Source organism: Propithecus coquereli, unplaced genomic scaffold (assembly GCF_000956105.1).
Source record: "Propithecus coquereli isolate 6110/MARCELLA unplaced genomic scaffold, Pcoq_1.0 Scaffold138, whole genome shotgun sequence".
Taxonomy (NCBI): Eukaryota; Metazoa; Chordata; class Mammalia; order Primates; family Indriidae; genus Propithecus; species Propithecus coquereli.
In genome coordinates this window covers 5,995,986-6,019,780 of record NW_012138080.1, presented here as the reverse complement: position 1 = coordinate 6,019,780, position 23,795 = coordinate 5,995,986, and the positions used below count along the sequence as shown (strand labels likewise).

The window sequence follows — 23,795 nt, the reverse complement described above, 5'->3', positions numbered from 1 at the left end:
ATGTTATCAGTTATTGCATTAAACTGCTCATTTAATCCTTACAAGAATTTTATTATTAGCCTCATTTTATATGAGAGAAAAATAAAGTATAAAGAGGTTATTGCTGCTATTTGTAGATGAACAAACTAACTGAGACTTGAGATCAAAGTATCACATATCTGAAGTGTGAAAGCCAAGTTGAAAATCCAAGGTTTGCCGAACTCCAAAACCTGTGGTATTAATTACAGATTTGAGGGTAGCTCCCATGATTCCTACTTCCTGGTGTTCACACCCTGTGTAATTCGCTCTCCTTGAGCCTGAGTGAAACTTGTGACCTGCTTGTAAACCACAGACTATGGCAAATATGATAGGATATCACTCCATCTTGCTAGTAGATTCACTGTAGAGACTTTAGAGATACTCCTCATTGGCTTGATGAAGTAAGCAGCTGTGCTGGAAAATCTGTGGGGCAAGCAACTGTAGGTGGCTTCTAGGAACTGGCTCAGCTTCCAGCCAGCAAGAAGCCAGGGCTCTCAGTCCTGCAACTGTAAGAAAATGAATTCTGCCAACAACCTGAAGGAGCCTGAAGCAGATTCTTCCCCAGTCAAGCTTTCAGATGAGAACACAGCTTGACTGATGCTTTTGATTGCAGCCTTGTGAGATCTTAGGCAGAAGACAAGCTAAGCTGTGCCCTGACTCACAGAAACTGTGCCATAATACATGTGTGTGTTTTTTTTTTTTAAATTGCTAAGCTGGTAGTAATTTGTACACATCAACAGAAAACTAATATACCACATTACCTTGGTTTTCTCTACGCTTGGAGTACAGTAAATTCTTAGTAAATTGTAATTGTAGTTGTTATGATAATAAAAATGGAAATGTGGAATATCAGAGTCAAAGAGAAAGGTAATGGAGAAATTGAACAGAATTAAACAATTGCTTTCAAAGTAATCAAACTGATGTAGAAGACAGAAACAGATGGTATGTTGAAAACTTGTATATTACTTCCAATAATTATTTAGTGCATTATCGTGTTAAATATTATACATTTTATAGTAGTGCTTATATCCTCATTTAATTTCGACATCTTACACCATACTTAAATTGAAAAAGTTTCCTACATTAAGAGAGTCCTACATTATATATGAAGAAGTATCCAAACACAGTTTCAGGTTAAAGTCATACTGTTACAGATTATGATTTTTAAACATTGTGACATTTAAAAACAGTTTAAATGTGATGGATAAAATAATTCAGGACATTGGATCAAAAACCAAACCCTAATGAAACAACTGTCAGCATAATACTTTCAGTTCATGAGTGCATGTGGGTTTTACTTACAAAAGATAATTTATTTATACTAAAAACACAGTGTAATTATATATATTTGGCTGTGGATGGCTTTCCATTTGATAGATTCAAGGTTTGCTATTGTGGAACTAAGAGGGGTTAGTGCTTATATCTTACTAAATTGCCAAATGATTTTTTTTACTTGTTTCTTGCATCAGTGCCTCCTTTTCCCTCTGTATTTATATTGGCATGTAAGTGTATAGTTTCTGTCAAATGAGTCATTAAAAATGGCAGTGTTCATTGATTGAATAGATATATTAACTTCACTATTGCCACACACATACATATGCACTGAATGTATAGTAAACATAAGCATAGGCCTTTTATAGGTGTTATGGCATTTGAAAATTTGCCATTTTCCCTCTAATGAGATTATACGACCCTGATGCACATGATTTCATGATTCGTAACAGATACAGTAAATACGCCAAATACAGTACTAGCGATATGGCAGCTAAATATTTTCTTCATATTTGCTTCTTTTGAGGGCAATGATGGAATCTTAATTTCTGTCAATTTCTTAATTTTCAATTAATTTCTTAATTTTCTTTCATCTGTGCTTTCTGGAAATGAACACTAATAATATAGCTATACATATTTATTTGTGATTTGGCTTTTATGTCTAATACTGAAATGCTTCAAGTGATAAATGAATATATTAATTTGAAATTCATCTAGCTTTAATAATATTGCTTGTCTGGTTTACACTTTAAAAAAAAACTTCGCAAATTTGATCATCAACATTTAATTTTCTGTTTAGATTTAACATTATACATTGTTCTGTGGAAAAGTAAAAGTAAACATTGTGCTAAGTCCCCGAAAGAACTAAGTATAATACTCAATGTGTATTTTCTTTCTATGGTATGTTATCAACAGATGGATAATGAGGAAGCAAACCAGTCTGTCTTGTTCTAGTGTCTGGGACACACCTGATGGCTATCATTTAATCCAAGTGCCAACCATAACAATTTAGAATCTTATTTGGAACAAGTTGGGGCATAAACACAAATATTTTTTAAAAGGCCAAACCAGCCATTCTTAACATAGATTTTGTTTTGTTTCGTTTTTTGGAACAGGGTCTCACTCTATCACCCAGGTTGGAGTGCAGTGGCATGATCACAGCTCACTATAACTGCAAACTCCTGAGCTCAAGCAATCCTTCTGCCCAAAATGCCAAAGTGATGGGATTACAGTTGAAGGCAGCTTTTGAACTATTGTTGATTTCCTGATGTAGGTTCAAGATCTAGGAACTTGCTAAATCCAATTCTTAGTATATAGTCTATGAACTGATTGTGGGCATAAAGTGAAATCATTTTCCTTTCTGGCCTTAGATGAAATTTGGTTACTTTTTCCTTAATATTTTCATAGTATAAACTCATCTTTTTAAATTAAGAAATATAATTGACAAATAATTGTATATACATGTATGGGGTACAATGTGATGTTTTGATATATGCATACAACGTGGAATGATAAAATCAACCTAATTAACGTGACTTTCACCTCACCTACTTAGCCTTGTTTTTTAGAGCCAGGGTCTGGTTATGTTGCCCAGGTTTCATCTGGTTTTATAAGACATCAGGGATTTAAGAGGAGTTCTTTATTATTTTATAGTTAAATTTATTTCATATTGGAGATTGATTTATTTTCACCTTCCTTATTACAAGATTGTAGAGAACAGCATTTAGAAAAATACAATGGAAGACTTTCTTCTCAGCTATTTTTGTTGCTTCCTTTCTCTTTGCTCTTCCCTTCCCCCAACTTTAGCTCTTGGGTGGGTAAAATATTACTTCACAAACAGTTATGTTTGCAGTTTTCAAAGTGACTTCTTAGAAGTGAAACTTGCATCAACGTTTTTTTTTTCAATCCTCAACCATAAGAGTTGCATTTTCACTTTTGATTTGTTAAAACATACTGTCTTATAAATGCTTGAAAATTATTTGTAGTCAAATAAATAGTTTCGGAATTGAATGAAATCTTCCTAAAATTAAGACATATGCACTCAAATGATTGAGGACCTTTTTCTTCCCTTAAAAAAATACATATATATATTATAAGACATTTCCCTTCTTGTGCATTGTATTTTATTGTTTTAAGACTGCAAGCCCTCTGAAACCAGGCTGAAATGGAATACTGTTAAGAATCAGAATTAGGAGGTTTTTTTTTTGAGACAGAGTCTCACTCTTTTGCCCAGGCTAGAGTGAGTGCCGTGGCGTCAGCCTCGCTCACAGCAACCTCCAACTCCTGGGCTCCAGCGATCCTCCTGCCTCAGCCTCCCGGTAGCTGGGACTACAGGCATGTGCCACCATGCCCGGCTAATTTTTTCTATATATTTTTAGTTGTCCAATTAATTTCTTTCTATTTTTAGTAGAGACGGGGTCTCGCTCTTGCTCAGGCTGGTTTCGAACTCCTGAGCTCAAACAATCCGCCCGCCTCGGCCTCCCAGAGAACTAGGATTACAGGCGTGAGCCACCGCGCCCGGCCAGATTTAGGAGGTTTTAATACACACACTTCAAGTATCTCAGTCAAACAACAGGAATAACTGATTTCAGTGCCTGGGGAGCCCTGGAACTTAGGGAAGACTTGGAAAAGGAGGACGGTGTGGGAGAAAGGCCTCAATAGAGAGACAATGCACGGTTTTCAGAGTCCAGTGGGTTGCTGGGAGTGGGGGGGGGGATGACCTTTAACCTTTGAAAGGGCATTTATTTGGGAAACGCTAAATAGGGTTTACTTTGAGGGGGTGAAAGGAGAAGTGGAATCTTGTGGAAGTATTTGCTTTAATGGGTCCTGGGTGATTTAGGGACGTTTTCAGTCGGTTGGTCTGGCGGAGGGTGGGCGAGGGCCACGTTGTAAGGATCGAGTCCCAGTCCTGGGAAAGGCGGCTTTTGGGTGTTCCTGAGACCAACTCAGGGTCGGGGGAAAAGTGGAATTCAGCGTGAATTTTTGTCTTTGCGTGTAAGGACTATTAGAGGAGGCGCAGGGGAGCCACGCGGGGTATTCCCCGCCCCGGGGGAACGCCGACTGCGCCCGCGGCGGGCGCGCCGGCCCGCGCCGAGGCCCCTCTCCCGAGGCGGCGGGCGCTCCTCCCGGCCCGGGCCGCGGCCCTCCCGCCCCGGCGGAGCCGCGCGGTGGATTGTGGGCTGGGGGCTGCGGCGGCCTCGCAGCAGCCTCCGGCGCTGTCTCCCCGGAGCCGACCGGGCCACGCCAGGCCGGGCGGGCCGGCGGGCTGAGGCAAAGCAGTGGAGCAGGGAGCAGAAACGCTAGACGCAGTGGTCGTGGCGCGGCGGCGGCGGCTCCCCTGGAGGCCGGGGATGTGGGAGAGGCGGTGGCAGCAGCGGCGGAGGCGGCGCTGCGGACCCGGGGGGAACTGCTGGCTGACAGGACACCCGGGAGAGACGTGAGGGAGCCGCCGCTGCCGCCTCTCACCCCCGAGCGGAGCTGGGCTCGAGAGGGCGGCCCTGTGCTCCCCGGGCCAACAGGCCAGCCGGCGCGGGGCGGGGGCGGGAAGCCGGGCTCCGGCCCGGCCGGGCTCTCGGCGCCAGGAGGTGGCGGCCGCGGAGGAGCAGCCTCGGTGCGACGTGGAGGGCTGCAGGCGGCGGAGATGCACTAGGCCTCGCTCTGGGCGGCTGCCCGGAACCCGCAGGTAGGTGTGGGGCTGGCTCCCCCTTGGTCCCCAGCGCGTCGTGGCCCACCCTCACCCCGACCTACTGCAGAGAGAGGGACTGAGACCCCACCCCCTCTGTCACCTTCCCAGCCCGAAGCGGACAGAGTTTCACTCCCAACTGACTGGCGCTGAAGCTTCCATTCTCCTCTCTGCCACCTACTCTTCCTTTCACTCTCCCTCCGGGATCGGGGCTAGCAGCTGTGCTGCCCACCTTCTGTTGGCGGCCGAAAATGCCGCTCTGGCCCCTCCCGACCCTCTCGCCCCTCTCCGGATCCCAGCTCTGGAACTTCCACCATCCCCTTTGAAGCTGCCCTCAAACTTTCCCTTTTTTTTTTTTTTTTTTCCCCCCAGCCGGGCCCTTAGCTTCTTTGGATCCTACTGGAATAATTTAAAAAAATTTTTTTTTCCTCCCTCTCACTGGGGAAGGCTAACCCAAGGAATAATTCGGTGTTGTGCAGTTTGGCAATTTATGTCACAATAATTTGTTCAGTAATGAATTTTCTTCAGTTCTGCTTCCTTTCATCTATGGATAGATACCAAAGGCAGGCCATCCCTGCCCTCCCGTCGTTGACTTGGGAACTTTTGCCTGCCAATTATAATTAGCCACTTAGTATGTTCATGTGTTGAGTTCAGGATGGTATTTTTAGAATTTTGGCTGACGGGTTTGCAAAAAAAATTTTTCAAATTCTCTTTTAATGAGCTTTATTTTTTGGTCTTTATTGAAGTTCTTGCTTTCGAAGAATTAAATTTTTTGGAGTGTTTTTGTTTTTAACTGGCTCTATTTCTGATTTGTCAAACCCAGGCAGTCTTAACAGTAAATGCTTAACAAGGCAAGTGTTAGTGTGATAAATTACTTGTAGTGTACTGAGAAATAACAAACTGCAGATTTTGATGGACTTTCACTTTTATAAATCTAATTGGGAGTTCTAATTGGAAAAGTAGCTTGAGAACCTAAATGATTTCTAAGCAGTTATGATGAAACAGATGGAATAATGGAATTTGTTTTACTCTGTGTGTATGACAGCGTCTGATATCCTAGAAATGTATATTGATAGTTCATAGTGATCATCATTGCTCATGATAGGTTTGGGTAAGAATGATCAATATGTGTAATTGATAGTTGTGGTTTAGGAGATTAGATGTTTGCATTTTTATTGTGATTGGACTATTTTTAAATTATGAAAGATAGTATGAGGATCACTTTAAAAAGAAATGTTGTAATGGTTTTTTGTTGTTGTTTGAGACAGTTTTGTTTGGTCGCCCAGGCTGGAGTGCAATGGTACAATCATAGCTCACTGCTACCTGGAACTCCTGGGCTCAAGAAATGTTCCTGCCTCAGATTCTTGAGTAGCTAGGACCACAGGCACATGCCATCATGACAGGCTAATTAAAAAAAATTGTTTTTTTAGGGGCAGAGTGTTGCTGTGTTGCCCAGGCTAGTCTTGAACTCCTGGCTTCAAGCTGTCCTCCCACCCTGGCCTCCCAAAGTGTTGGGATTACAGGCCGGAGCCACTGCACTTGACTCTTTAATGGGTTTTTAAAATAATGAATCAACAAAACTGTAAAGACTGTCCATGGTTTTTTTGTTGTTGTTAATATATGTTTTGTTCTTACAGAAGTATTGTTATTATGGCATTTGGCTTTCTGAAATGTTTTTTATTGTTTTCAAAATTATGACTGGAAATATCCAAAGTTTAGAAAAAGATGTTTAAATTGCATATAAATGTTTTCTGGAAAAGTTAAAATTTATTTCTGGATAAGATAATTAAATTTTTATGTCAGAATTATAACCAAATCGTATACAGCCCATGAAATGGCAAACTTTGCAGAATTTTTTCTTAATCATACTCCTTTTCCTATCAATAAAAGTTAATTAAAATTCCTTTTTCCTGCTCCAAGCTTTTAAAAACAGCTTTATTGAGATATAATTAACAAATCATAAAGTACACCCATTTAAAGTGTACAATTCAGTGATTTTTAAAGAGTTGTGCAACCATCACTATTATCTAATTCTAGAACATTTTCATCACCCCCCTCCTCCAAAAAAAGAAAAAGAAAACCCTTTATCCATTCTCCTCACCTTCCTGCAAGCTTTAGGCAAACACTAATTTACTTTCTGTCTCAATATTTGCCTAATGTGGACATTTCATATAAATGGTATCTGCTCATAGCTTCTTGAAAAGCTTTTCTTTTAAAATCAATTTCCATGTTAAAATTTTTTATTTGAGTCAGGGAATAAGCAACTGATCACCTGTATTAAAACCAATGTTGTGGCCGGGCATGGTGGCTCACACCTATAATCCTAGCTAGCACTCTGGGAGGCCGAGGCGGGTGGATTGTTTGAACTCAGGAGTTCGAGACCGTCCTGAGCAAGAGCGAGACCCTGTCTCTACTAAAATTAGAAAGAAATTAATCGGACAACTAAAAATATATAGAAAAAAAATTAGCCGGGCATGGTGGCGCATGCCTGTAGTCCCAGCTACTCTGAGGCAGACGATAGCTTGAGCCCAGGAGTTTGAGGTTGCTGTGAGCTAGGCTGATGCCACGGCACTCACTCTACCCTGGGCAAAAGAGTGAGACTCTGTCTCCAAAAAAATAAAAAAAAAAAAACCCAATGTTGTAAACAACTGATACACTGTTTGGTTGTGTTTGGCATAAATATGAAGTTAGAGAAAAAAAATTAAGCATGAATGGTTTCAGTGACCTTAAGAAGTGGTTTAGTCAGCTGGGAGTCAGTAAGTAAAAGTTGGAGGAGTATTTTTGTCATTGAATATTAGAATATTAGGGCTGGAAAAGATCTTAAAAGTCATCAGCTTACTCCCTGCTTGTCTTTCAAATAGTGGGCAGGAACTAGATGAGGAAATCTGAAGAGTATAAGCTTGAATCTATGAGGTGCATGGCTCGAGAACCACAGTGTGGCCATGTAAAGCAAGAAATGGGGGTTTGGAAGTTGGAATTGTTATAGATTTTCATATGTGTATATGACATTTTGCTAGCAGAGATGGGAAAGAGCTGGACATTCCCCCAACTTTGGGGAAACATGGATGACTGTAATGTATCCATATAATTGAAATCCATTTTACAGAATCCTCTAAAAATGCTTTAACTTAAAGAAGGATCACAAATATATTATTTAGGTATCTTCTTGTACTATTAACATCTTATTTTTAAAAATTCAAATTTTAAAAATAAAATAAATTTTTAAAAATTATGGTTAACAGGGTTGGTTGGAGACTTCATTTTTCAAAGATCCAGGACTCTAACATCTAAAACAATGGTTCTCCAGGGGGTGATTTTGCTCAAGGGACATTTTGCAGTGTTCAGAGACATTTTTTGGTTGTTACAACTGAAGAGGGCTGCTGTTGGCATCTAGCCAGGGATGTTGCTAAATATCCTACAATACACAGGACATGTTCCACCCCATCCCTCCTACCCACACAAGAAAGAATTATTGAGTTCAAAAATGTCAGTAATACCATTCTATAATAAACCTATGGTTTGCATGGTTCTAGTAAGGGACTAAACTAGTGTTCTTAACCCCTACCAGCTGTGAAAATGCTCTCATTGGGCACTGTTTGGTGGATTAGATTAATAATTTAGATCCTCTAGTAACTCTTTCTTTGCAGGGGGAAGAGTTGAGTGAAAAGTAAATCTATTTATGACATAATGCAGACATTCTTTAGTCTGTTTAGTTGTCTTCAAGTCTGAAGAAAAAAACCTTTTTCCCCCTGAAAATAGCAGTCTTATTTTACTGCAAATTTGAATTACTGTTATATTTTGAATTGTTGGTTATTGTTGCACAAGTTTTTGAAATTGTAAGTAGAATGTAGTAGTTTCTTCTTTATCCAGAAGTGATTATTTTTCCTGGCAGCTACCACTGTCAAGAAAGGAGAAGTGGCCGGGCGCGGTGGCTCATGCCTGTAATCCTAGCTCCCTGGGAGGCCGAGGCGGGCGGATTGTTTGAGCTCAGGAGTTCAAAACCAGCCTGAGCAAGAGCGAGACCCCGTCTCTACTATAAATAGGAAGAAATTAATTGGACAACTAAAAATATATAGAAAAAATTAGCCGGGCATGGTGGCGCATGCGTGTAGTCCCAGCTACTCGGGAGGCTGAGACAGGAGGATCACTTGAGCCCAGGAGTTTGAGGTTGCTGTGAGCTAGGATGACACCACGGCACTCTAGCCCGGGCAACACAGTGAGACTCTGTCTCAAAAAAAAAAAAAAAAAAAAAAAAAAGAAAGGAGAAGTAAGCTAAGTGTTTTAATTAATTAATTAATGTGTATTGTGAATGTCCAGAAAAATTCAAAGCTTACACATGAAAATCTTCCTTTTTCTCCCCATAGGCCCCAGTTTCATGTCTTATTTAATGTTTTTAACATTTTAATTTGGTGATGAAAGAAGATGATTGACAGTTGAGATCACTTTTGCTTTTTATTATCCTTATAACTTTATAGGTAAATTCCTCAATCTTTCTGAGCCTTAGTTTTCTCATCTATAAAATACAGATGGTGATAATTCCTGTATCACAAGATTATTATAATAATTAAGCGAGGTAATATGTATTAAGGTGCTGTGTCAATTATACTGTATAAGTTACTGGCTTTAGAAGAATCAAATTAGAAAGGGATATAGAGGTTGTCAAAGGCAGGAATGTAGATAGCAAGGTGGAAAACAGTGACTGCTGACAGCCTCTCCAGGGAGGAGAGAAATACTAAAAATATGCGTATTGATAACTAGTAAAAAAACTAGTATATCACTGTAATCTGAAACTCCTTAATACAGGGACAAACTGATTTCCTTCAGTAGCTTGAGAGTATCAGTATTATACCACAGTGTAATGACTGATTATTATAATAGTGAAATTAGTTAGCAAAAAAAGGTCACCATGTTTTCAAAATATACTATTTCAGAAGACATGAAAATATATCATTTATTTCAGAGTTAAATTTTTGGGAAGTGACTTGTACAGAAAGTTCTTTTTTCAAGAGTGAACTACAGTTTCCTGGATTAATTCCCTTATTAGGAGTAATTCCTTTTGTCTTCTTTTAGTATGCACACTGTCCTTTGTATTTGAAGGGTTTTTCTACCGATGGTAATTGCACTTCAAATGTGAAAATTTAGAGAAATAGGGGCTTTAAACCTTACCATTTGCAAAATCTCATCTCTTTCTAGATTGATTTCTTTTCCTACTAGTTTCAACATCTTTTTGTGCAAAAAGAATCACTTTGATTTTTCTATTAATATATGTCCAGTAGTCCACAGTATGCTTTAGCATTTAGAGTTGAATTAATTAAAATACATGAATGGGAAAAAATCTAATTTTTTACAATTTTGTTAACTGATCACCTTTCTTTCACAATCATGTAAAATGAAGAGTGGAGGTGGACAGAGCTTTAGCTATAAAGAAAATTTTTTGGGGGGTGGCTTGAGGGTAGAATAGTGAGAGACAATATTCAGAATAAGTCATGTGGTGGTATTGGTAGGTTTTTTTTTTAAATATAATGAACTTTTAAAAATTGAATTTTAGTAAAGGGGGGAATGTTTTCATGGCAAAAAATACTACAGATTTGGAGAATGTTACATTCTAACAGTTGGTTTTTTGACTAGTAGGAAGTTCAAAGAGTGGGTGTTTGTGTATGAATATTGTGATACATCATATTTTATGATTTTTCTATAGAGTGAATAAAGTAAATTCTCAAATCATAATAATTATGTCAAGAAAGTCATGTCCTGGTCATTTTAAATGCCTTTTTGCAATTTGTTTAACCTGAAGGACAATTTGGGGCCAGATTGTGAAGAGTTCTGTGTTGAAGAGTTTTTAAACCTGATAGACTTGCTATATGTTACTATTAAAGAATTCTTTTTTTAAATTTTTTAACTTTTTTTTATGTCGTCATATTATGGGGGTACAAATGTTTAGGTTATGTATATTGCCTTTGGCCCACCCGAGTCAGAGCTTCAAGTATGTCCATCCCCCAGACGGTGCGCACTGCACCCATTAGATGTGTGTATACCTATCCCCTCCTCCCCCTTCCCATCTGCCCAACACCTGATGAATGTTATTCTTAAGGAGAGTGACCTAATCAGATCTAAATTGTGGAAAAGATGATTCTGAAGCTGAGTGAGATTAGGACCAAGGAAGTACCTTTGGTAGGAGACTCTCCCAATAGTCTACTCTTCAAATAAAGTCCTGAACTATGTGAATGGTAATTGGAATGGGAAGTATTTGAAGGTAGAATCTGTAGGTCAGTACAAGTTGGTATAGAAATTGAATAACGTCTCTGGGAGGCCGAGGTGGGTGGATCGTTTGAGCTCAGGAGTTTGAGACCAGCCTGAGCAAGAGCGAGACCCCACCTCTACTAAAAATAGAAAGAAATTAGCTGGACAACTAAAAATAAAAAGAAAAAATTAGCCGGGTGTGGTGGCGCATGCCTGTAGTCCCAGCTACTCGGGAGGCTGAGGCAGAAGGATTGCTTGAGCCCAGGAGTTTAGGGTTGCCGTGAGCTAGGTTGACACCACAGCACTCTAGCCTGGGCAACAGAGTAAGACTCTGTCTCAAAAAAAAAAAAAAAGAAATTGAATAATGTAGAAGGCGAGGGAGTCAAGTTGGCTCTTGGGTTCCTAGTTTGGGAAACTACATAGGGGGCGTTGCCATTAATAGAGCTAGAGAAGGAATGAATTTTTGGTAGGTGCAAGAAGAGGATAAAGATGGCAGATAATGAGTTTAAGTTTTGGATATATTGAATTTTAGCTATCTATGAAACATGTAGGTGAAGATGCCCAGTAGGCAATTATAAATTTGGGTATGGGACAGTGAAAAGTTAGGACTGGAGAAAGATGTGGAATCTATCCAGTTTTCTCCACCTTTTCTACCATTATCTGAGTTCAGGTTACTGTTGTCTCTCACCTAGATTAGTGCAGGTTTTCTTATCTGGTCTCTTCTAGTTTTGCTCTTCTTTAACCCATTTTCTGTACTACAATCAGTGATCTTTCTAAAGAGAAATCTGATTGTATCATTCCTCTGCTTAAATTATTTCTGATTTTTTTTTTAAATCCACATTCCTTATTCCTTTAACAGATTTATAAGTTCTTTTTCCAACTTATCCCTCTAGCCTTAATTACTCTCCATGACTCCCCTCATCCTCTAAATATATAATTTTCTCAGGCATATTGAATTATTTGTAGTTTCTGGCAATGGGCTTTCTCTTCACTCCAAACCTTTGAACATACTGTTTCCCATTCCTGGAATCTTTCTCCTTGTCACTCCCTTCCTTCCTCCCCTCCATCTGTCTGGCTCATTTCTATCTATTTCTACCTATTCTTCAGTTTGTGGTAAACCTTCATTGGCTTTTATTTATTTATTTATTTATTTTTGAAGATTTCTAAACTCACAAGTTGAAAGAATAGTAGAGTGAACCCCCCCCAAATACCCCCACTTCTCTTTTGCCAAACCTGAAAACATGCGGTAGATATCATGATGTTTCATCCCTAAATACTTAAGCATATATCTCGCAATTACAGGGACATTTTATAAAACCACAATACAATTATGACACCTAAGAATATCAGCATTTACTCAATAACATTATTCCACATATAGCCATACTTAAATTTTCCCAGTTGTTCCAAAATCTCTATGGCTTTATTTCTCCTCAAATACAGAATTCAATCAAGGTTCACACATTACATTTGCCTGGTATGTCTCTTTAAGTCTCTCCCAATCTAAACTAGTCCCATCACCTCCCTCTCTTCTTTAGATTTATCCTTTGAAAAGTAGAGGCCACTTGTCCTAGAGTATGTTCTACATTCTGAATTGGTCTGTTTCCTCATGATGAGATTCTAGTCAGACATTTCTGGTGAGACCATTACACAGATGATGTATATACCTACTGCTTTATTATTACATTGGAGGCACATGATGTCAGGCTGTCCCCCTTTAGGTAATGTAAGCTTGATCACTTGGTAAAGATGGGACTGACAGATCTGTCTACTATTTAATTAATAAGTAATTGGTGGGGAACACTTCATGGCCATGTAAATATCCTGTTCCCTAGCAACCTTTTAACAAGTGATTTTGGCATCCATTAATGATCCTTGCCTGAATCAGCCATTACATTGGAGGATTACAAATGGCTATTTTTTAAATTTTTCATTACTTCTACATTTTTACCTTCATTGACTTTTCTGGGCAGTGAGGTCAGGTTAGATGAAGACTGAATATAGACCATTGACTTTAGAAATCAGGTCATTCCTAACCTTTCTAGAGCCAAGTGAGTGGTGAAGATGGAAGACACATTGCTAAGGGGAGGCAGGAAGTAGCTTGAGGAGAAAGAAATGATGGAAAGAACTCTACTTAGGTACTTGAACTTTTTGTTTTTTTGTTTTTTTTAGACGGACTGATGAAGAAACCGAAGACAGGAGAGTTAGGGAATAATTAATAGAACAAGGCCCCAGATGAAGTAGGAAGAGGTGATGTCAAGAATAGGTGGTTGGGGTATTAACTTTGGAAAAGACTAGACACCTTATACTCTCTCAAAGTTAGGGGTTGCTATAGATGAGAATTAGGTACATTTGGGGAAAAGTCATATCTGAGGTTTTTGTTTTTTTTTAACAGTTACGTTTTGAGCATAGGGTTGATGGAGGTAGGCTAGGGGACTAGAGGAAAGTGATGAAAGTGTTACAAATACTATAGAGAATGGAAAAGAGAAGTGTTTCAAAATAAGTAAAAGGATTATTGAGCAGCATGAGGGGCTCATCTGAGATTGAAACTCATAAATTTGTAATCAGTGCGTTTTACAGTTTTCTCTGGTAGTGTTCAGTAGCCAGGAATAAAGCAAAGACAGATTGTATCAAAGAGGGATGAGGGAGGAGATAATTGAAGATGTAGGGGAGACTGTTGAAGTAATAGGGTACAAGCTAAGAGATCCAACCAGTGGAGAGGGGTGTAGAGGTAATACCAAGTAGTGATTAATTAAAATAATAATTTATTATTAGTTTGAGGTTATAGTAATCCTGAACCTTACAGTTATTTACTTTTTCCTTAAACTAACATTTCATATTTTCATTCTTGAACCATTTACTTAATACAGACAAGTTTTTTTTTTTAGCTATTTTGCTTTATTTTCCTAAAATGAAAATTCCTTGAAAGCATCATCTTTCTGTTACTTAATTATTACTTAAGTATTATTGAGTACTTGTTTAGATTTTTTGAACACCCTGCCCATTAGGAACCTAGATATAATAAAATATATTTTATTAACAAAGACTGTTAACACTAGATTATTTCTACTCTAGAAGGAAGCAAGGCAGGGATAACCCAAAACAGTGGATAAATCCAAGTGTTATTTTTGTCCTTCTTAGGAATATATTAATATATGATTTCTTCTGGCAATTATTTTCAAAGTAGAGTAGATTATACAGATTTTATCTTAAATTTACTTTTTGGTAGGCATTTTACTAAGTGTCTAATTTTCATATTGAAGACATATTGAAGACTCATATTGAAGACTCATCATTGAATGAGTGATTTTAGGATTTACATACTAATCTTTGGCCCAGACATCAAGAACAGAATACCAGTGTCTAATCTGGTTCCTTTTGACTAACAAAAATTTCAGTAGTAATATAGTCATGTCAATGACAGAAAGGAGTGAAATAAACCATCCAAGGTATTTTTGGTTTTTCATTGAAATTTTTTACATGCTAGCAACAGATTTTATCTCAGTACAGTTTTATCATTCATATTCCAGCCCTTAATTAATTTCAGTGGCTGCTATAATATTGTAAGTCTCTGATGAGTACTGGGGAAAAAAAGACATTGCTTTTATTTTGAATAATAGCTAGACTTAAAAATTAGATATTATTTTATGAGAATATGATTTTATTTCCTGATAAGGATGTCACATGAAATTTACTTGTTTTATAAGCCAATTAAAATATTTAAATCTAACATTACAAATAGTTATAATTTTTATCCATCTAGCCAACATTATCTCTTATTTTTCCTTGTTGTCACTAAATCAAAAGTAAATAAGCAACTTCGGGAAGCGCGTGCATTCACAGTTTCCTGCAAGGCACAGGGTCAAATGGGGGTGTAAGCAAAAAAGCAAATTAGGTCTTTATAACTTTGTTCTTATTTTCTGGGTTCCTTTAGCTTCTTCAATACTCCTTCAATGCTCAAGATGAGTATACAATTACTTATTTATGTGATAGCCTCAATTTGTTAATATTTCTTGAAAGTATGTTTAAGTTTTAGTGTCATTATTTCGATCATTGTGATATACAATTTAAGATTTTTCAAGTACTTTAAAAATTATTAAACTAGATTTTGTTAAGTGATATATCTTCAATAGTATAGAAGTATATTGTTATTTGTGTCTAGGTTGTATGAAAGGAGCTTAATTATACCATTTACCAGAAATTGGCTCTTAAAATTCCAAAAATGTTATGGAAAGTACTTCTTAGAATATGAGATATTTGAGGTATTTGTAGGCAAACAGCAAGAAACCAACTGAAGAGTGAGATTAAAGATGAACAAGAGGCCGGGCACTGTGGCTCACGCCTGTAATCGTAGCACTCTGGGAGGCCGAGGCGGGCGGATTGTTTGAGCTCAGGAGTTTGAGACCAGCCTGAGCAAGAGCGAGACCCCGTCTCTACTAAAAAAATAGAAAGAAACTATCTGGACAACTAAAAATATATAGAAAAAATTAGCCTGGCATGGTGGCGCGTGCCTGTAGTCCCAGCTACTCGGGAGGCTGAGGCAGTAGGATCGCTTGAGCCCAGGAGTTTGAGGTTGCTGTGAGCTAGGCTGATGCCATGGCACTCACTCTAGCCAGAGCAACAGAGTGAGACTCTGTCTCAAAAAAAAAAATAAAAAATAAAGATGAACAAGAAAAAGTGATAGAGAAAGGAGTTGGGCTGAATTTTTACCATGGTTAAAAAAAAATCTGATTTTTGTCAAATTGATCTTTGGTAGGACATTGCAGTATGATTGTTTAATTTTTTTCTTGCTTATATCAGTACTTCTAAATTTGCTGTTTTTTATTTGCTTTGAAAAAAGCAATAGTATTTTTTAATTAAATTTAAACCCAAAATTGTACAAAATGTATCAAAACTGTATCAGAATACTCAGTCCAGCTCCAGTGTAAGAAAAAAATTCCACTTTATCCATATCTTCTCAAATTACAAATTACAAATAGACATGTTATAAAAGTTCATTTATGAAGACATTATTTGAATTCAGAACACATTTCCTGTTCAAAGTGCTAAAATGATGGCTCATAGTTGCGTATTTATCCCACATTGCAGCTAAAAAATTATTCCTTTGCTAAGAAAAATATAGTATTAGGTTTTAAATATAAAATGTCTGATTTCTTTAAGTACTAAGTTTGGCAGTTGATATCTCTAACATTTCACTTTGACACTTGTTTTATTTTTATTTCGAAGGTACATCCTCATTCTTTCAAACACATGGTTTGGCTTGTGATTATCTTTCAAATTTTTTTTAGAGCAATTTTTATGGGTAAGTCAAAAAATTCATGTTATTTTCGATATGAGTTCCATCATGGTACCAGTGCAGCCCAGACAGCTTGAAATATCAACAAAGTGTTTAGGGAGGATGTGACCAATGAATGTACAGTATGTCGATGATTTGAGAAGTTCTGGTGATTTTAATCTTGAAAATGAGCCATGTGAGTGACCTCAGGCCAAGGTGGATAATGATGAGCTGAAGGCTGTAGGGAAAGCGAATCCATCTCAACCTATGCATGAATTAGCAACAAGTTTTGACATTACTATTCCAACGATATCGGACTATTTGAAACAAATCGGCAAGGTAAAGAAGGTGGATAGATGGGTACCGCATAAATTAAACGAACGTCAGAAGAGAAATCATTTCGAAGCTTGCCTTTCTTTGCTGTCACGACATAAAGGCACACTATTTCTACACCATATTGTTATGTGTGATGAAAAATGGATTCTTTTTGACAATCATAAGCGTTTGGCACAATGGTTGGATAAAGATGAAGTGCCGAAACATAGTCCAAAACTGAATATTCATCAGAAAAAGCTGACGGTGTCTATTTGGTGGTCCAGTGCTGGTATTATCCACTACAGCTTCATGAAACCTGATCAATAGCGGATGTCTTCTGCAACCAATTGGATGAAACGAGGATGCTTGTGATTAAGCAACCAAGATTGGTCAGTAGAGGGCAATCCTCTTGTAAGACACTGCTTGACCACATGTTGCACAAACAATGCTGCTCAAACTACAGAGGCTGGACTTGGAAACTGTGTCATCCACTGTATTCACCAGACTTTGCACCAACTGACTACCACTTCTTCCAGGCTTTGGACCACTTCTTGCAAGGAAAAATATTCAGTTCTCAACAAGCTGTGGAAAATGCCTTTCATGATTTCATCACCACTTACTCTGCTTCTCTGCTGGCTTAAAAAAACTACTGTTAAGATGGCAAAACCGTGTCAATAGTTTAGGTGCATACTTTGATTAATTGTACTCCGTCTAGTTTGAGATATAATAAACTAAACTTTTGATATTTGGAATCGGACATTTCATATTTAATGACCTAATACATTACACTGATGAAAACGTATATTACCTTTTTCCTTGAGGAATAGTTTTCTAGTAGTCTTAGTCTTAGAAAATTTTTACCACAATTAGATGCAATTATTTCTGTCGTTTAATAGAAGATGAATATAAGTCATAATTAGTTATTAGAGTAAATGTTATTCGTTTAATAATTGATAAGGAAAAAAAAGACAGAAAAGGAAAGCACTGGGTACCCGAAATGAGTGCAAGGCAGTAGTGAAATAACTTAGATTTTTTGGTTGGTGCAGAGATGGAGGCGTGGAATTTAGAATCAGAAAATCTGAGTTCAGATCCCATCTTCACAGTTAACTAGCTAAATGTTACAAAATCAAGTTACTCTTGAACCGATTTCTTCATCCATGTACTGGAGATCATTAATTCATTCATTCACTGATTCATTCAGAGATGTTTTTCTTACTAGGTTATTTTGAAGACAGACAATCTGAATGAAAGCAAGCAATCATGAGCTGTTTAGTGTTTAGTCAAATATTAGTGATGATGTAATCCTTCTTATTGTCTTTCCATTGCTTCCTTCCCTGCTATCCTCCTTTCATTGATAACATGTTTTCACTGCACTCCTGATCTAGGACTTCAGAGATCCTTCAGTACTAGTGGTGGGACTGAGGCAATCCAGATTTGCTCAAGTCCCAGCTGATTTCTGCACCACCACCCCCTTGGGCACAGTAGTAGGGTGTGAGGCAACTTTTCTAGGTCAGCTTGCTCATTTTCTCACTGTCACCTGACAAAGTCCTGTCTTTCTAAAGGTGTGGCATAAACCTAAAATTTCTCATGGTCCCTGGGCTTGATAGTCTTTCTTTCTCTCTTTGCTTTCCCTCCCCCTAACCTTTACCACCCCATTGCCATGTGTATTTAACTCTGCCCATCTCCTTTCTCCACCACTTTTTCTTGTTCCTCTTTAATCTCACTCTTCAGTTGGTTTCTTGCCCTTTGCTACAAATATGCTCAGGTCCATTGCCTAAAAGATTCTTGCTCAACCTTAGTCTTTTTTTCTTTTACCACCAAAGAGATGTTGATATTGTTGCCTTTTGTCCTGAAAGGGTTCTAATCCAGTATCCTTTCTCAAGTTAGTAACATCCTTGACCTTTTCTCAGCAGGTTGATGATACTTACTGCTCACACTTTCCTCCTTGACAATTCTCCCTTGGATTCTGTAAGGATGGTATTTCTGATTGCTTTCTTCCTTTCTTCTATCTAAATGTATTTACCCCACCACTTGCTAAGAGCTTTTATTAGCCTTCTTCTGTACTTTCTCCCTTTTCGTTCCTATGACTGCAGTTATCTACTCTGTTATTCCTGGAATGTAGTTGAACTAGGAGCAGTGATAGAAAATTCAGGGAGGCAGGATTCTGCTCACTAGAAAGAAAGAAAGAATTTTTTTCCTAAAGCAATTATAGTTATTTGTATGGTAGTAATCTGCTTTTGAAGTAGTTTATTCTTTATTATTGAGGTTTTCAAGTGGTGGCAGAAAGACCCCTTCTAGGAAGGATTCACATATTAGGTAGGAAGTTGAGCCCAGATAGCCTTTTAAAGTCCCATCCAATTCAGATTGTAATTTTTATCTCATCTTCTCTACTGCCGTGAATTCAACTTTGACCTTTACTCAGATGTCTTCCAAAGCATTATTTCCAGCCCTTCCCCTACCACCTCCTCATCCTGTTCTTGCCAAGCACCCGTTTTGTCATCAAAATTCCTTCTCTTCTAGGCTACCATGTTTTCTAGCTTCCCATATTCTTTTTCCCCACTTTACTGCCATGGCAATGAGGATCACTTTTCTATGCTTTGGCTACTTTTCTGATAGTAAATTATATCTGCCCATATTGGTTTGCTGCCTCCTCTCTCCTCTCACCCTCTCACCTTTCCCCTCCCACTTCCAGGACTAGGAGTGCTCAAGCAAAGAGAAGGACACCAAAAGAAGAGGCTCAAGATCTTAAAGTTTACATTTATTTCAAAATTTCGTATGGCACATTCCAAATGTTAATGCTTACTGACCATTTTAAAAGCAAGATGTTTATAATAGTAGTCATAGTTGCAATTATTTATTGAATTTCTATTATGTACCAAGTATTGTGCCATGAGCTTACATGTGAGTTATTTCATTTAAATCTTACAACATTCCCATGAGGAAGATATTGTTGCTGTTCCATTTTACAAATGAGGAAACAGACTTAGGAAGGTACAGAAGTTGTCAGAGGTCACACAACTGATAAATAACAGACATCTAATTCACTATATGGCCATTACTCTTAACCAGTATGTTATATTGTGTTACAAGAAAGGTAGAGATCTAGAATCAAATTTCAGAAAGTCAAGTAATGTTATATAAACAAGAAAATATATTTTGGACTTAGGTTTTTAGATTATTTTAAATGTATATAAACCTATTGAGATATTGCTAGTGGCTTGTATGTCCTTACCTCTTTTCCCATGATATTCATTTGTCATTCATTCATTGAACATTCATGCAGTTTACTGAATGCTTAGACTCTGTACTGGATGTGGTATATGAAGGTGAATGAAACAAATATAAGTTTACAGTATAGTGAGAGAGACAGGCAACAAGCAGGTAAATAATCACTTATAATTTAAAGAAGTACTCTAAAGACCACAAACTACAATGCTAGTGGTAGAGAATAAGGAGGGGGGTATGTGTGTTGGATACGGGGAGTGAAGGGGAAGGATGTGCTTAGAAACGATGGTCAGGAAGACCACAAGGCAGAGATAAACACTGTTAACATTTTATTGTAAACTTTTCATACATTATATGTAGCTATAAAAAGTTTTTATATCAAAATATGATTGTACTATATATTCTGTTTTGTAATCTCATAATTTAGTTTCTTGGAACAATAGCCACACACTGTTTTTAAATTTTCTCACTTTCTATTCTATCCCAACCTCTGCAGTCTGGCTGCCCCCACCAACTGATATAACTGGTGACTTCCTAATTGCCAAATCTGAAGGCCTTTTCCCTTATTATTTTATTTGCAAATTCTGGACTGATATTTCTCTCCTGCCTTTTCTCCCACCGTCTTGGATGTTCCTTCTTGTCTTTACCACGGACTTTTCTTTATATCTTTCTTTCATTTCTTTCTTCAGAAATGTTAGATTCTTCTTAGGTTCTGTACTTGGCCCTCCTCTCTTACTAATACTCTCCCAGAGTATTCAACACCAGTGTCTTGAAGTCTATAATGACTCATAGTAGATAAAGTCCAAAGTCCTTTGTAAGGTACCACCCAGTTTAGGAATATTTATTCTTTATTTAGAGAAAAAAGAAATTAACATTTACTCATATTTGTTATAAGAATCGACACCAGCATCTTCAGTCTGTCAGTGTGTCAGATGGTCACATTTCATGTAAGTGAGCAAGCATAAAGGAGTTAGCAGTGGTATGGATCTATCTTTCACTTAGTTCATCCTTGTGATATAATATAGTTTATGTGAGTGGTTAAGTGGGTTTATAGATTATGTTATCTAATTTTAACTAAACCAACTCTTGCAAAATGTCCAGTTAACCTAAAATTACTATAGAGAAACGTTGGATGAAAGGTAATTAATAATGGAAGCACAAGTAAACAACAAAGTGCAGATCTGGGTTCTCCCCCTACTCCTAATACAAGCTCTTGAATAGCCATATGTAAAAGTACATAAAAGAGTTGTCAAGCTATGTAGTTGGTTGTTTTTTTAACAAGAAGAAAAAATGTTTCAAATTTCTTGATCTTTGGAGAGATGGCATGTGACTGACAATAATATTTAATCAAACAGATAGTTTAAAAAAACACCATTTATTCCTTCAGGGTGCTTTTTCCTTTGTTTTTATTTTAAACAATGAGTGAGAAAATAGTTGATTTTCTAGAGACACTCATGCTATGGTGAATGTATGTTGAAAATGGATATTTGGAAATAGTCCATCTTTTATGTGATTTTTGTTACTGAAAATGATGAGCTCTTTAAAAACCCAGAAATGAAAATTTTTAATCTACTTTAAAAACCTCCAGATAGTGAGTTGGGAAAGTATAATCAGTGATATTTCTTTCATTTGGTTCCGCATATACTTGTGAGATAATCTTTCTACAGCAGGCATTAGAGCCTGGTATTAAAATAAATTGAACCTAGAACCAAATCTTTGAATTGCCATTTCTTAAAGTATTGAATTAAGATTTTTGATTATAATGAATTATAGTGAGTCACATTGTTATCAGTTAAAACTAGTGAGAGTAAAAAGGGTTTTTTTGGTACCATTAATTAATAAAATCTGTATTATTTAAAAAAAGTCTTTATCTCATCTTTTAAAACTTTCCATTTAGTATAGTTTTATATTGCACATAATATATTAATACAGTGGTACCCTATATAATTTATAAATGGTGTTTGCTTAAATACTTTTAAGCTGTTGAGGTAGATAATAAAAAAATTTGTAGACTGCTGATATAGACAAGCACTTCAAGTTCAAAGGAAGTCTAGCTTTGTCGGTTACAGTCATTAGAAAAGAGTCATGGTGGAGATGGCTATAAAGCTGAAGCTGAACTTTTATAGTTATCAAAAAGTCCCAAAACAATAGATGCTGGCATGGATGTGGAGAGATAGGAACACTTATACACTGTTAGTGGGACTGCAGACTAGTGCAGCCTCTATGGAAAATAGTATGGAGATTCCTCAAATAACTAAAAGTAGACATATCATTTGATCCAGTGATCCCACTACTGGGTATTTACCCAAAGGAAAAAAAGTCATTTTATCAAAAAGACACCTGAACTAGATTGTTTATTGCAGCACAATTGACAATCACAAAGATGTGGAATCAAACCAAGTGCCCATCAATTCATGAGTGGATTAATAAAATGTGGTATATATATACCATGGCGTATTACTCAGCCATAAAAAATGAATTAATACCTTTTGCCACAATCTGGATAGAAGTGGAGACCATTCTCCTAAGTGAAATATCTAAAGAATGGAGAAACAAACACCACACATATTCACTATTAAATTGGAACTAACCAATGAGCCATCATGTACACAGATAGAAGTAAAACTCAATGGAAATCACGCAGGTAGGAGGGGGAAGGAGGGAATGGGTGAAATCACTGTACACCTAACAGGTACAGTGTACACTCTCTGGGTAACGGGCACACTTTTAACTTTGACTCAAACTGTACAAAAGCAATCCATGTAACCAAAACATTTGTACTACCATAATACTCTGGAATTTAAAAAAATAATAAACCAAAAAAATAAAAATGCCAGTCAAGATATTAAGTTTTAATATACCAATAACTATATTAAATATAAATGGTCTAAATTTACCAATTAAAAGAGATCGTAAGATTGTATTACTCAGCCATAAAAAAAGATTAATTAATACCTTTTGCAATAATTTGGATGGAACTAGAAACCATTCTCCTAAGTAAAGTGTCTCAAGAATGGAAAAACAAACACCACATGTACTCACTATTAAATTGGAACTAACGAATGAGCACGTATGTGCACAAGGGGAAGTAAAACTCAGTGGAAATCAACCAGGGGGAGGGGAGTAGGGGGAGGGGTAAACACCTACCTAACAGGTACTATGACCACCATTTGGGTGATGGGCACACTTTTAGCTGGGACTGAAGCATTACAAAGTGATCCATGTAACCGATTAATAAAACATTTGTACCCCTTTAATATTTTAAAATTAAAAAAAAAATAGCACTTAATGTACAGTCGGCCTTCTATATCCATGGGTTCAATAAACCATGGATCAACAATATTTTTTTTGAATGATAAGCATTTATTACCTTGCTCTTAATATAATACATTTAAGTGGAAGTGTATACAATTTAATTTTTTTTTTCAGAATATTATGGGGGTATAGATGTTTAGGTTATGTATGTTGCCCCTGCGCCCCCTCCCCCCCAAGTCCAAGCCTCAAATATGTGCATCCTTCGGGTGGTGCGCTTTGCACTATTTGTGTATGTATATACCCGTCCCCTCCGCCCTCCTCCCCACTCTCCCCTCCCCCCTGCCCAACATCCAATAGATGTTATTCTTATATGTGCACTTATGTGTTGATTGGTTAATACCAATTTGATGGTGAGTACATGTGGTGCTTGTCTTTCCGTTCTTGGGATACCTCACTTAGTAGAATGCGTTCCAGCTCTATCCAGGAGTATACAAGAGGTTCTATATCACCATT

At 37.4% G+C, this 23,795-nt stretch overlaps 1 protein-coding gene across 2 annotated transcripts in view; it reads left to right on the top strand.

The window, feature by feature from the left end:
- The first annotated feature begins 4,491 nt into the window (after positions 1-4,491).
- Positions 4,492-23,795, top strand: part of VPS54 (vacuolar protein sorting 54 homolog (S. cerevisiae)) — a 117,451-nt gene continuing 98,147 nt past the window's right edge. For both annotated transcript variants that reach the window (XM_012639208.1, XM_012639207.1), the window contains exon 1: positions 4,492-4,972. The gene's annotated coding sequence lies outside the window, so the exon portion shown is untranslated. The remainder of the gene's footprint in view (positions 4,973-23,795) is intronic.